A 10,472-nucleotide genomic window follows, 5' to 3' on the forward strand; every position below is an offset into this window, starting at 1 on the left:
TAGCAATGCACATTGTCATTCTGATCATGTTGGAGGATTTTCTTTGTTTCTGGTGTGGGGTAATGGTTGATAGCTGCCTTAAACTGTTCATTTTGTGGACAGATGTTCTCTTTAATATAGAAATAGACTACTCTTCCTTATTTTCTGCCAGGAGATTCCAGTTTTTATTTTGTAATACACAGTTAACTGGATCATCATCACACTGATTTATATCATTTTTTTAAAGAATAAACCATAAAAGCAAGTTGATTGCATATGAACTGTGAAGCAGTCCCTTGGTTTGTATCAGTTATGACAATGGGATTGTGATATATTAACTTTACAGCATTAAAGGAGTGTGGAAGCCTTATTAGTAATAGCAGAAAAAATAATTTGTAACTTTTTTTATTTCTACTGTGTAGTATTTAATACTACAGTTTGTTCTGTATATGTTCCAAATGGTAACAAAAGCAATCAAATACTTGGTAGCTAGCTCTTAAGTGACCTAAACCCAGCGAGGTCAAATTCTGCCTCTCACTCCTCCTTTGAACCTTTGCTTCCTAAAGACTAATATTTCATTTATTTGTAACTAAGGTTATATGGCATTTTACAGCTTTTTTTTTTATTGAATAAACATTGGTTTACATGCATGAGAAGGGTTCATAGAAAAGAATGGAGTTCTAAAGGTCAAAAAGATTAACTGTCCAGTTATGATTACTACAAGTCCACATGTAATGCAGTCTGTCCACCATGAAATGCGATTCGACAGTTACACAGTTAAAAGGAAGACTGATTCCAGTGAAAACCAAACAGTCCCCTAAACCAATTGTTATTTACCAGTATTAACTAAAAACCACTACATGTTAAATATGGAGAATATCTGTACAAACCTTATGTCACTAAACTGAAAAAAAAGAAATGCTCCTAGCTTTAGTTATGCTTAATAAATAATAACTTTCTGTATGTTTGAGTAACCGTAACTGTATGACTGCAGTGTTGCTTTTTTATCGTATGCACATATTATTTTGGAGAAAATGTTTACATATTTTTTTGTTAAACTAATGTGCATCACATATTTATGTTTTATTTGAAAGTGATTTTTTTTTTTTTGTGTTTTATTTTTTCTTAATTTTTTTTTTTTTTTTTTTTAGTAGTACACATTTTGTGACATATAACCCAAAAGTTTTCTGGTTAATAATAATGCGCAAAGATAATACAGTTGACAAACTGCATAAAATTACTAATTGTTGAACTGCAAAGCAGACTTGTGTCAAGTAAACATATTTTCAGATATTTTGCAGTGCTATCTAACTTATGTCTACTGTGTATCATGGAAATTCATGTTCTTTCCCCCCTTCCCTTTTTCCTTAAATAAAGTAAAAAATTACACCTACAGTATGTACATTGCATTAATTTTATTGCTATTCTATGCAAACCTAGTTACCAGAAATATTTCAAGGGAAGTTTTACAGCAGAGCAATCAAGTAAGCAGAGTACAGAGGTGTTGACCACGTCTACTGATGGTTTACATAAAATGTTATACAAAGTCTGCTGCTTCAGATCAAAGAGTGGATTGCGGTTGACCTCAGACGCTGCTGCGTAGGTACCGGCAAACATGGCTTTACCACGCCACGGAAATATTCAAAGCAAATGGAATGGCGCTCACCAAAAATCTTAAACAATTACTTTTAATTCATCTTCTTAAATCAAAGCATTACTGGAGGGTTAATCCAGAAAATCTTATTTGTTTCGTGCCCCTAAGAGCTCTTCATCATAGTGCACAACTTTCTTTTAAGCCACAAACTACCAATCATTTTACAGCACTAAAAAACATATGTTAACTCACTGTGTTAAAAACAGGCTGGAGTAAAGTGCACTACAAAAAATAATTATATGAAGCAGTTCATATACGTGAAAACATTTTATCCCATTCACTAAATCAAAAAGTTAACATTTTTTATAAATGTAAAATTGCTCTTAGGGGAATTATAAAAACCTATATAAATAATCAAATAAAACAAAATACATACCTAACAAACATATTGCAGCTATCATGGACCTTGAGAAGCCTAATCAATAAAATAACTGATATTCTCAATTGTATTCATATTTCCCCCACTAGATGGCACTGTTGCTCTATCAATGAGAATAGAGAGGAATGAAAACAGGAGAATCTGTCAAAATGTGTAATGTCTCTCAAATGTTCACCTTTTTTGATATGCAAAGTATGTTTAGTTAAGGGACAGACTACTCCAGAATTTGTATTTTTTAAAAAGATAGATAATCCCTTTATTACTCATTCCCCAGTTTTGCATAACCAACACTATTATATTAATATACTTTCTTGCCTATGGCATGGAGAGTCCACAAATCATTTCAGTTACTAGCGGGATATTCACTCCTGGCCAGCAGGACGAGGCAAAGAGCACCCCAGCAGAGCTAAGTATCACTTCCCTTACCCATACCCCCAGTCATTCTCTTTGCCTCTGTCAAGGGAGGATGTGCGAAGATGGTGTCTGAAGATATTGAATCCTTTAAATGGATACTTTCCATCTTAATGGGAGGAGAGTCCACTGCTTCATTCATTACTTAGGGGAATTAAGAACCTGGCCACAAAATGGGACTGGAGTTTAAAGTAGTCCTGTTGCCTGATGAAAAATACCCCTTCACGGTAGCCAAACATGATATTACGTACCTAGGCATCAAAATCTCGGCTAACCCCAATAGATTATTTGCTAATAATTTAACCCCAATCTGCGCTAAATTACAAGCTCAAATGAATGGTTGGAAGGCTTTGCCACTTTTCTTATCGGGGAGGATTAGCCTACTTAAAATGGCGGTCCTTCCGCGACTACTGTACGCGCTACTTATGCTTCCTTTACTTTTGAGCAAGACAGACATTAAACTCCTAAACACTGCAGCAAAGGGTTTTGTATGGCAGGGGAAAAAAACGTGAATTTCAAGAGATAAGCTGAGCATGATTTTCCTCAATGGAGACTTAGTTCTCCCTGACTTTAGACTTTATAATTGGGCCACACTAATCCGCTTGGTTGTGGACTGGCAGGTTGGCACACATAATTTCTGTCGGCCGAATTTAGAACAGGCAGTACTAGGGGATGTGTCTCTGGCTTATCTTCCACATGTCACAGACGCAAAGTCCTTGAAGGCCTTGGGCCTCAGCGTATTGTTCACGGACCCATTGAAAGCCTGGCAGCTGGCACATAAATACTTAGGTAAAGCTTGCCATGCCTCATATTTCCTACCTATCAGAAATAATCCAGACTTCCTGGCGGGATCTGAGAACTTGCCTTTTAAAATCTGGGAGAAAAAGGGGCTAATGTCACTGAAACACCTGCTGGACCCTCTTACTTAGGCGGTCAAAACATTTGGAGCCTTACAGAGGGAATATAATCTGCCCAGAACCCACTTCTACGCCTTTCTCCAGGCGTGCCATTATGTAGGAGCGCTTGTTAGAGATAACATTGATTTCTGGGAGGGCTAACATCGCCTCACTAGCCTGCAAACGTCTACACTGACGGGTTGGGTCAGGGAAGGACTGGGGGAGATCACTTGGGTGGAAATAAGGAACAGCCTGGAAAAAACAAAGAGAGCGACACTATCAGCACTATACAGGGAATCCCAGATAAGCTTCCTACATAAGGCATATCTCACGCCGAGTGTAATGGCAAAATGGGTACCTAACTGCTCGAATAGCTGTGCCAAATGTGTACTGACCAGCCCAAACCTTTTACATTACATATGGGGGTGCCCACCAGTCAGGCAGTATTGGGGTAAAATACAATTCTGGATAAAACAAAAACTACAGATACAGCTTAACCTACAACCTGAAACTGTCATATTCCTGAAATGGGACGATAGATATAAACAATTTGACTCAATGCTGAGTTTAATTATTTTGGTGGCTAGAAAACGTATACTAAAACACTGGATAGCGACTGCGGGTCCCTCCTTTAAAGGTTTTAAAAACTTTTTACAAACCCAAATATTCATAGAACAAATGGATGTTAGACTAGATGTATAGAACAGACTAGGTATATTCCTGCGCAAATGGCGTAGACTTATCCTAACCTTTGAACTGGAGATACAGAGGTTAATTTTAATGCCATTTAGGGACTCTGTGATTTTCATGGAAGACTCCCTAAGGGGTGATTGGGAACACTTGTTTCACAGAGGAGACAATAGATAATTAGCATCATGTTTCATAACCACCCCTAGACCGCCAGATGATTCACTCCTCTCTTTCCCCTTGGCCACATTCCACCTCCTCCCCCCTTCTTCTTTCCCTTTACCCCCCCCCCCCCCTCTGCCGGGCCCCACGACCATTAATGATACAGCTTCATGTAAGATCTTTCATTGGTCTTGACTAAGAAAGGTTATAGTTAAAGTTATAATTATATTTAATGAGTTAGAGTTATTAGAATATATATAATTTATGAAAAGTGGTTAAGAAAATGTTTTGGAGGGGAATGCACTCATAGAAACAGCTCCTTATTACATACTCAAGTACGTGAATGACACAAAAGAAGCCTAGTCTAAGATTGATCAGAGGGAAACTGTTTTATTTTTTTTCTTTCTTTATGTATTGAATCAACTGATGTGATGATGGCTAATTCATATGGTATGTACTTCCTAATATTGTTGTATATGTGTGTTTTACCCTCCTTAATAAAAATTATATTTTAAAGTAGTCCTGTTGGCCTCTCAGTGAGAGCATGGATGAATGTTAGAGTCCGGAGATGCAGGGAGAGTCTTTCTGTGAAACCATCCCGACTCAGATTAACCGCTCCATAAGCAATCAGCGTTGACAAGTTTCGCTGCCTGCTTTTCTACTCTCAAGTCCATATCAGGAGCGATGTTACTACCCTGTCCCACTTGAAAGGCTGTGTTTCTGTTCCACGGCATAGATTCTGGTAAGATCGTTTCATTTATACACGTGATAACTTAAGAAGACAGGGTCACAGTGTGTCTCCTTTTATCTGTATAGAACCAAGGGTAATACCCTCGGAAAGGGGGTTATTGAACAGAGGGGGGGATCTGTGCATAATATTATTTATTGGGTTTTAACGCTGGGTCATGTGTGAGATGAGGCTCTGTCAGTGTGTGAACAGTCAGTTTCTTAGTGAGAGATCGACGCAGGTCCTTTTTGACAAATTTTTCTCTCTAGTGCAGGGGCGGTCCTGCATGGCACTCAATGTGACCGGGTGTGGCCTTTTTAACTTCCTCTTTCTTGACCGGCGGTTATAGGAGACGAAGCTGTTTCTCTGTGGTCCGTGTCATAGGAGGTGGTAAGTGCCCCGGCCACTGGGACATAAAGGTGCCATTTAATTTCTATCTAGTCCGCAATAAATGCACAAGCTATGGAGGACTCTGATATGTTAGAGGTTACTCCCTCTTTAATTAGACCTTATCACTGTGTCCATTGAGAGGAGATTCCGGTTTTTCCGCCTGCTCAACTCTGTTTCACATGCTTTGATAAAATTGCAATATCTAAAAAGAATAAGATATTTAGTACAACTGAGCCGTTCACCTCTGAGGGTTCTCCGTCCCGCTAGGCGCGTTCCCTACACTCGTCTTATATTGCACATGCAGCTCCCCAGGGCATTACTAATCCTCCCGCACGAGGGGCCCTTTGGTTGCCAGTTACAAACGGCAGTTTCTTGGCCTTTAATGCCTTACCACGGCCTGCTAAGCGCGAAAGGTGAATCATAGCTATCTATCCCAGGGGTCATCCAATCCGCTTGATGTCTCTGACAGATTATCAGCGAATGAGGATGACACTGACTCTTCGGAGGACATTCTTTTTGGGTTGGAATCACGACTTCTAGGCCTGTCTGCGGAGAAGCCAGATTTTAAATTTAAGATGGAGCATTTGCACTTTCTGCTGAAAGAGGTGCTTGCTACGCTGGAGGTTCCTGAACCGAAAATGCTGGAGAAACTTTCGATCCCTAAGCTAGATAGGGTTTTCCCCTTCTACTTCTTTTAAGAAGCTGTTCCCCGTTCCGGACTCGCAGCTTGAGCTGTGGGGGGCGATTCCTAAAGTGGATGGTGCTATCTTCACGCTCGCTGAACGACTATCCCTCTCGAAGATGGCTCTTCGTTCAAGGCTCCCATGGATAAAAAAATGGAATCCATGTTGAGAAAGATGTTCTAACTCACAGGGTTCATTCTTCAAACGGCAGCGGCGGTCGCTGCTGTGGCTAGTGCAGCTACCTATTGTTGTGACGCTCTATCCACTGTGGTTGAGGTGGAGACTCCCCTTGAGGAGATTCAGGAATGAATTAAGGCCTTAAGGGTAGCTCATTCATCTGTGATGCAAATATGCAGATTATTCGCCTGAATGCCAATACATCAGGTTTTTCTGTTTTAGCCCATAGGGCTCTGTGGTTAAAGTCATGGTCTGCTGACATGACTTCCAAGTCTAGATTACTTTCCCTCCCATTTAAAGGGAAGGTTATTTTTGGTCCAGGCCTGGACTCTGTCATATCCACGGTCACGGGTGGCAAGGGTGCTTTCCTGCCGCAGGATAAGGAGAATAAGCCTAAGGGGTCTACTTTTCGTCCGGACAAGTCTCATCGCCAGCAGCCTGCCGCGAACACAGAGCAGTCCAAGGGATCTTGGAAGCCAGCTAACTCTTGGAACAAAACCGGACAGAGTAAGAAGCCCGCCAAGGCAAAAGCGGCATGAAGCGGCGGCCCCTGATCCATCTCTAGATCGCGTAGGGGCAGACTATATCTCTTTTTGCAGAGGCCTGGATAAGAGACATTCAGGACCCTTTGGTTGTGGACGTCGTTGCCCAGGGTTACAGGATAGGGTTCAAGACTCATCCGGACAGAGGCATATTCCTCCTGTCAAACATATCAGCAAGTCCAGAGAAGAGAGACGCCTTCCTAGGATGCATTAGGGATCTCTTCTCTCTCTGAGTAATCGTCCCAGTCCCTCTAGCAGAAAGAGGTCTGGGGTATTATTCAAACCTTTTTGTGGTCCCAAAGGAGGGCACGTTTCTCCCAATTCTGGACCTTAAGTGTCTAAACAAGTTTGTCAGTCGTATCATTCAAAATGGAGATGATCAGGTTGATTCTGCCCCTAGTTCAAGAGGGACAGTTCATGTCGACAATAGATTTGAAGGATGCTTACCTTCATATGCCAATCCACAAGGATCACTGCAGGTTCCTAAGATTTGCATTTCTGGACCAACACTTCCAGTTTGTGGCCCTTCCGTTTGGTCTGGCAACTGCCCCAAGAGTCTTTACGAAGGTTCTGGGAGTGCTGCTCGCGGTAGCGAGAGCCAGAGGTATTGCAGTGGGTCCTTATCTAGATGATATCCTGGTCCAGGCTCTATCCTGCAGTCTTGAGGAGGAAAACTCGAGGGCTCTTCTCGATCTCACTAATGGAAGATAAACGAAGGAAAGAGTTCTCTGGTCCTAAGCAGCAGTGTGGAATTACTGGGTACCAGGGCCAGATTGGGCCGCTGGGATACAGGGAAAAATCCTGGTGGGCCGGCAGGAGGTGGGCCGGCAGCGCAGCTGTACAGCAGAAATATTAATTTTACAATATTTTGTTTGCCAAATTTAGTCTGTATCTGTGTAATTACTATGCCAACATGCAATATCAATGTGCACCTTCCTAGTGAAAGCCCCAAAGAATCTAAATCCCTTAGCGCGGCCCCCTCATACAGATGATGCCAGCGAGGCGCAAGCTCTCCAGCTGAGAGCAAAACTCCCTTCCTATTGGTCAAAGCTCGCCATGTAATACCGCCCCACGCTGATCTTCACCAACCACGTCCGCACAGAACGAGTTTCACTATAGCGTCCTTTTACTTGTAGCCACACCTCGTTTGTTGGTTGTCTTCTTAGAACGTTAGGTGGGCGGATGGAGGACGCGAGCGCTGTGTACATGTAACTGTATCAGGTTCTAATGTAGGCACAGCAGCATATAGTATTGGTCCTGCCCCTCACCAAGATTCAGGTTGGTTTAAAGATTCACTGCAATGCCCAAGCAATGTACTTACTCTTGGTTATCGATGTTTGAATGCAAAGAAATTAAAAACTGCATACGTCACAGTAAATTCAGCTTATTCTGTGATACCAGTTAAAAGATGTCAGAAGTATCCTGCTTATATACAACTTCCTGAAATGCTTTTCACATGTTGCTAGTGAATACCTCACATCAATTGGCACTTATCCCAAAGGAGTATTTTCTATAGCATAAACTTATCTGTGCTTTATTAGCTCATTCAGACCCTCACTGAAAGGGCACAGCAGGCGCCTATAGCAATCTAGAGAGTCACATTAGAACACTTAATGGGTCGAACTGGCTATTCTGGGAATGGTCAGCATTAATTTGCTTTATATTTTAGTCTACATTTAGATGAAATGCCAAGGGAGTCTGACATTTCAAATTGCTTCACTTTATTTTGATGCTAATTTGGGGGATTTTTTAGTTTATGACACAGTTTTATTTTTACAGTTGTGCACATTCTGTTATTGTATCCTTATCTTTTAAAAAATAAAGTTGGGTTATGAAAAGTTATTTTCATAATAACACCCAAACTCTCCTTGGTGTGTTTACACGTTGTGAACTTGTGCTCTACGTGTAGAGAGAGCGCAAGAAGAGCTTGGTAGCCCTGTGCCAGAGGGGGCGGGGCTAAACTGAAGGGGCGTGGGTGACTCCGAGGGGGCGGGGCTTGGCAGGTCTATACAAATTTCCAGGGCCGGTCTGATTTCCTAGTCCGGCCCTGCTGGGTACAATTATAGATTCCTTATCCATGAAGGTATACTTGACAGATCAGAGACATTGCAAGATTGCGTCCAACTGTCTTGCCCTTCAGACCTCCTCAAGTACATCTGTGGCCAGATGTATGGAGGTGATTGAGCTCATGGTATCCAGCATAGATGTCATTCTATATGCCAGGTTCCATCTCATACCTCTTCATTTGTGCATGTTGAGACAATGGAACGGCGATCACTCAACAGATATCTCTGGACAACCGAACGAGGGAATCCTCTTGGTGGATCCGTCCGGGACAGCTCTCCCAGGGGACATCATTCTTGAGAGTATCCTGGGAGATTTTGACTGCGGACGCAAGTCTATCAGGATGGGGAACTGTTTGGGGTGCCAGAAAGGCACAGGGAAGGTGGACTTGAGAGGAATCGAGTCTACCGATAAATATTCTGGAACTTCGAGCGATATTCAACGCTTTGAGGGCTTGGCCCCCCTGGGGTCATCCCAATTCATCAGATTCCAGTCGGACAACATTATCTCAGTGGCCTATATAAACCATCAGGGTGGAACGAGAAGCTTCCTAGCCATGAGGGAAGTATCTCGGATTCTGGAATGGGCAGAGATCCACAATTGTTCGCTCTCAGCGATCCACATTCCGGGTGTGGACAACTGGGAAGTGGATTTTCTAAGCAGATAATCGTTTCATCCAGGGGAATGGTCTTTCTGCCCGAGGTTTTCGCCCTGAGGTGTTCGTGGAGATATGCAACAGATGGGGGACGCCGGAGATAGATATGGTGTCCAGACTCAACTTCAAGCTAACCAGATACGCGGTCCAGGGATCCCCAGGCAGAGCTGATAGATGGCTTAGCGGTGCCCTGGGAGTTCAACCTACTTTACATATTTCCACTGTTGCCTCTTCTACCTCGAGTAGTGGCCCGCATCAAGCAGGAGCAAGCTTCGACTATTCTGATTCCGTTTGCGGATCTGGTGGGGAGGTCATCGTCTCCTCCATGGAGGTTACCCTGTCATAGAGATTTGCTGGTTGAGGGTCCCTTTCTACACAAAAATCTCAATTCTCTGAGGCTGACTGCGTGTAGATTGAACATCTAGTCTTAGCCAAGAGAGGTTTTTCGGAGAGAGTGATTGATACTCTCAGGCCAGGAAGCCGGTTACTCGGCGCATCTATCATAAGGTGTGGAGGACCTACTTGTCCTGGTGTGAGGAACGGGGATACCCCTAGCACAAGGTTAGGGTATCCAGGATTATGGCTTTTCTTCAGGACGTTCTGGAAAAGGGTCTTGCCGCCAGTTCCTTAAAGGGACAGATTTCGGCTTTATCTGTACTGTTAGACAAGAAGCTAGCATAGCTTCCTGACATTCAGTCCTTTGTTCAGGCTCTGTCTAAGATCAGACCTGTCTTTAGAAATTCTGCTCCTCTCTGGAGCTTAAACTTGGTTCTTAAGGTTTTGCAGAGGGCTCCGTTTGAGCCTATGCATGCACTTGACATTAAAATTATTTTCTGGAAAGTCCTATTCCTACTGGCAATTGTATCGGCCCGCAGAGTCTGAGTTAGCGGCATTGCAATGTGAGCCTCCTTACCTGGTCTATTACGCTGATAAGGCTGTTCTTCGCACTGGATTGGGGTTTCTTCCCAAGGTTGTGTCGAATCGTAACATCAATTAGGAAATAGTAGTTCCTTATTTGTGTCCTAACCCTTCTTCGTCAAAGGAAAGGTTGCTTCATAATTTGGAT

At 42.6% G+C, this 10,472-nt stretch overlaps 1 protein-coding gene across 4 annotated transcripts in view; it reads left to right on the top strand.

Annotated features, from left to right (window-relative positions):
* Positions 1 to 1,374, top strand: part of MAP4K4 (mitogen-activated protein kinase kinase kinase kinase 4) — a 511,519-nt gene extending 510,145 nt beyond the window's left edge. For all 4 annotated transcript variants that reach the window (XM_053707651.1, XM_053707653.1, XM_053707649.1 and 1 more), the window contains one exon: positions 1 to 1,374. This exon is cut by the window's left edge and continues 1,672 nt beyond it. The gene's annotated coding sequence lies outside the window, so the exon portion shown is untranslated.
* Positions 1,375 to 10,472: the final 9,098 nt, after the last annotated feature.

This window comes from Bombina bombina, chromosome 3, assembly GCF_027579735.1.
Source record: "Bombina bombina isolate aBomBom1 chromosome 3, aBomBom1.pri, whole genome shotgun sequence".
In the NCBI taxonomy this organism is placed as follows: domain Eukaryota; kingdom Metazoa; phylum Chordata; class Amphibia; order Anura; family Bombinatoridae; genus Bombina; species Bombina bombina.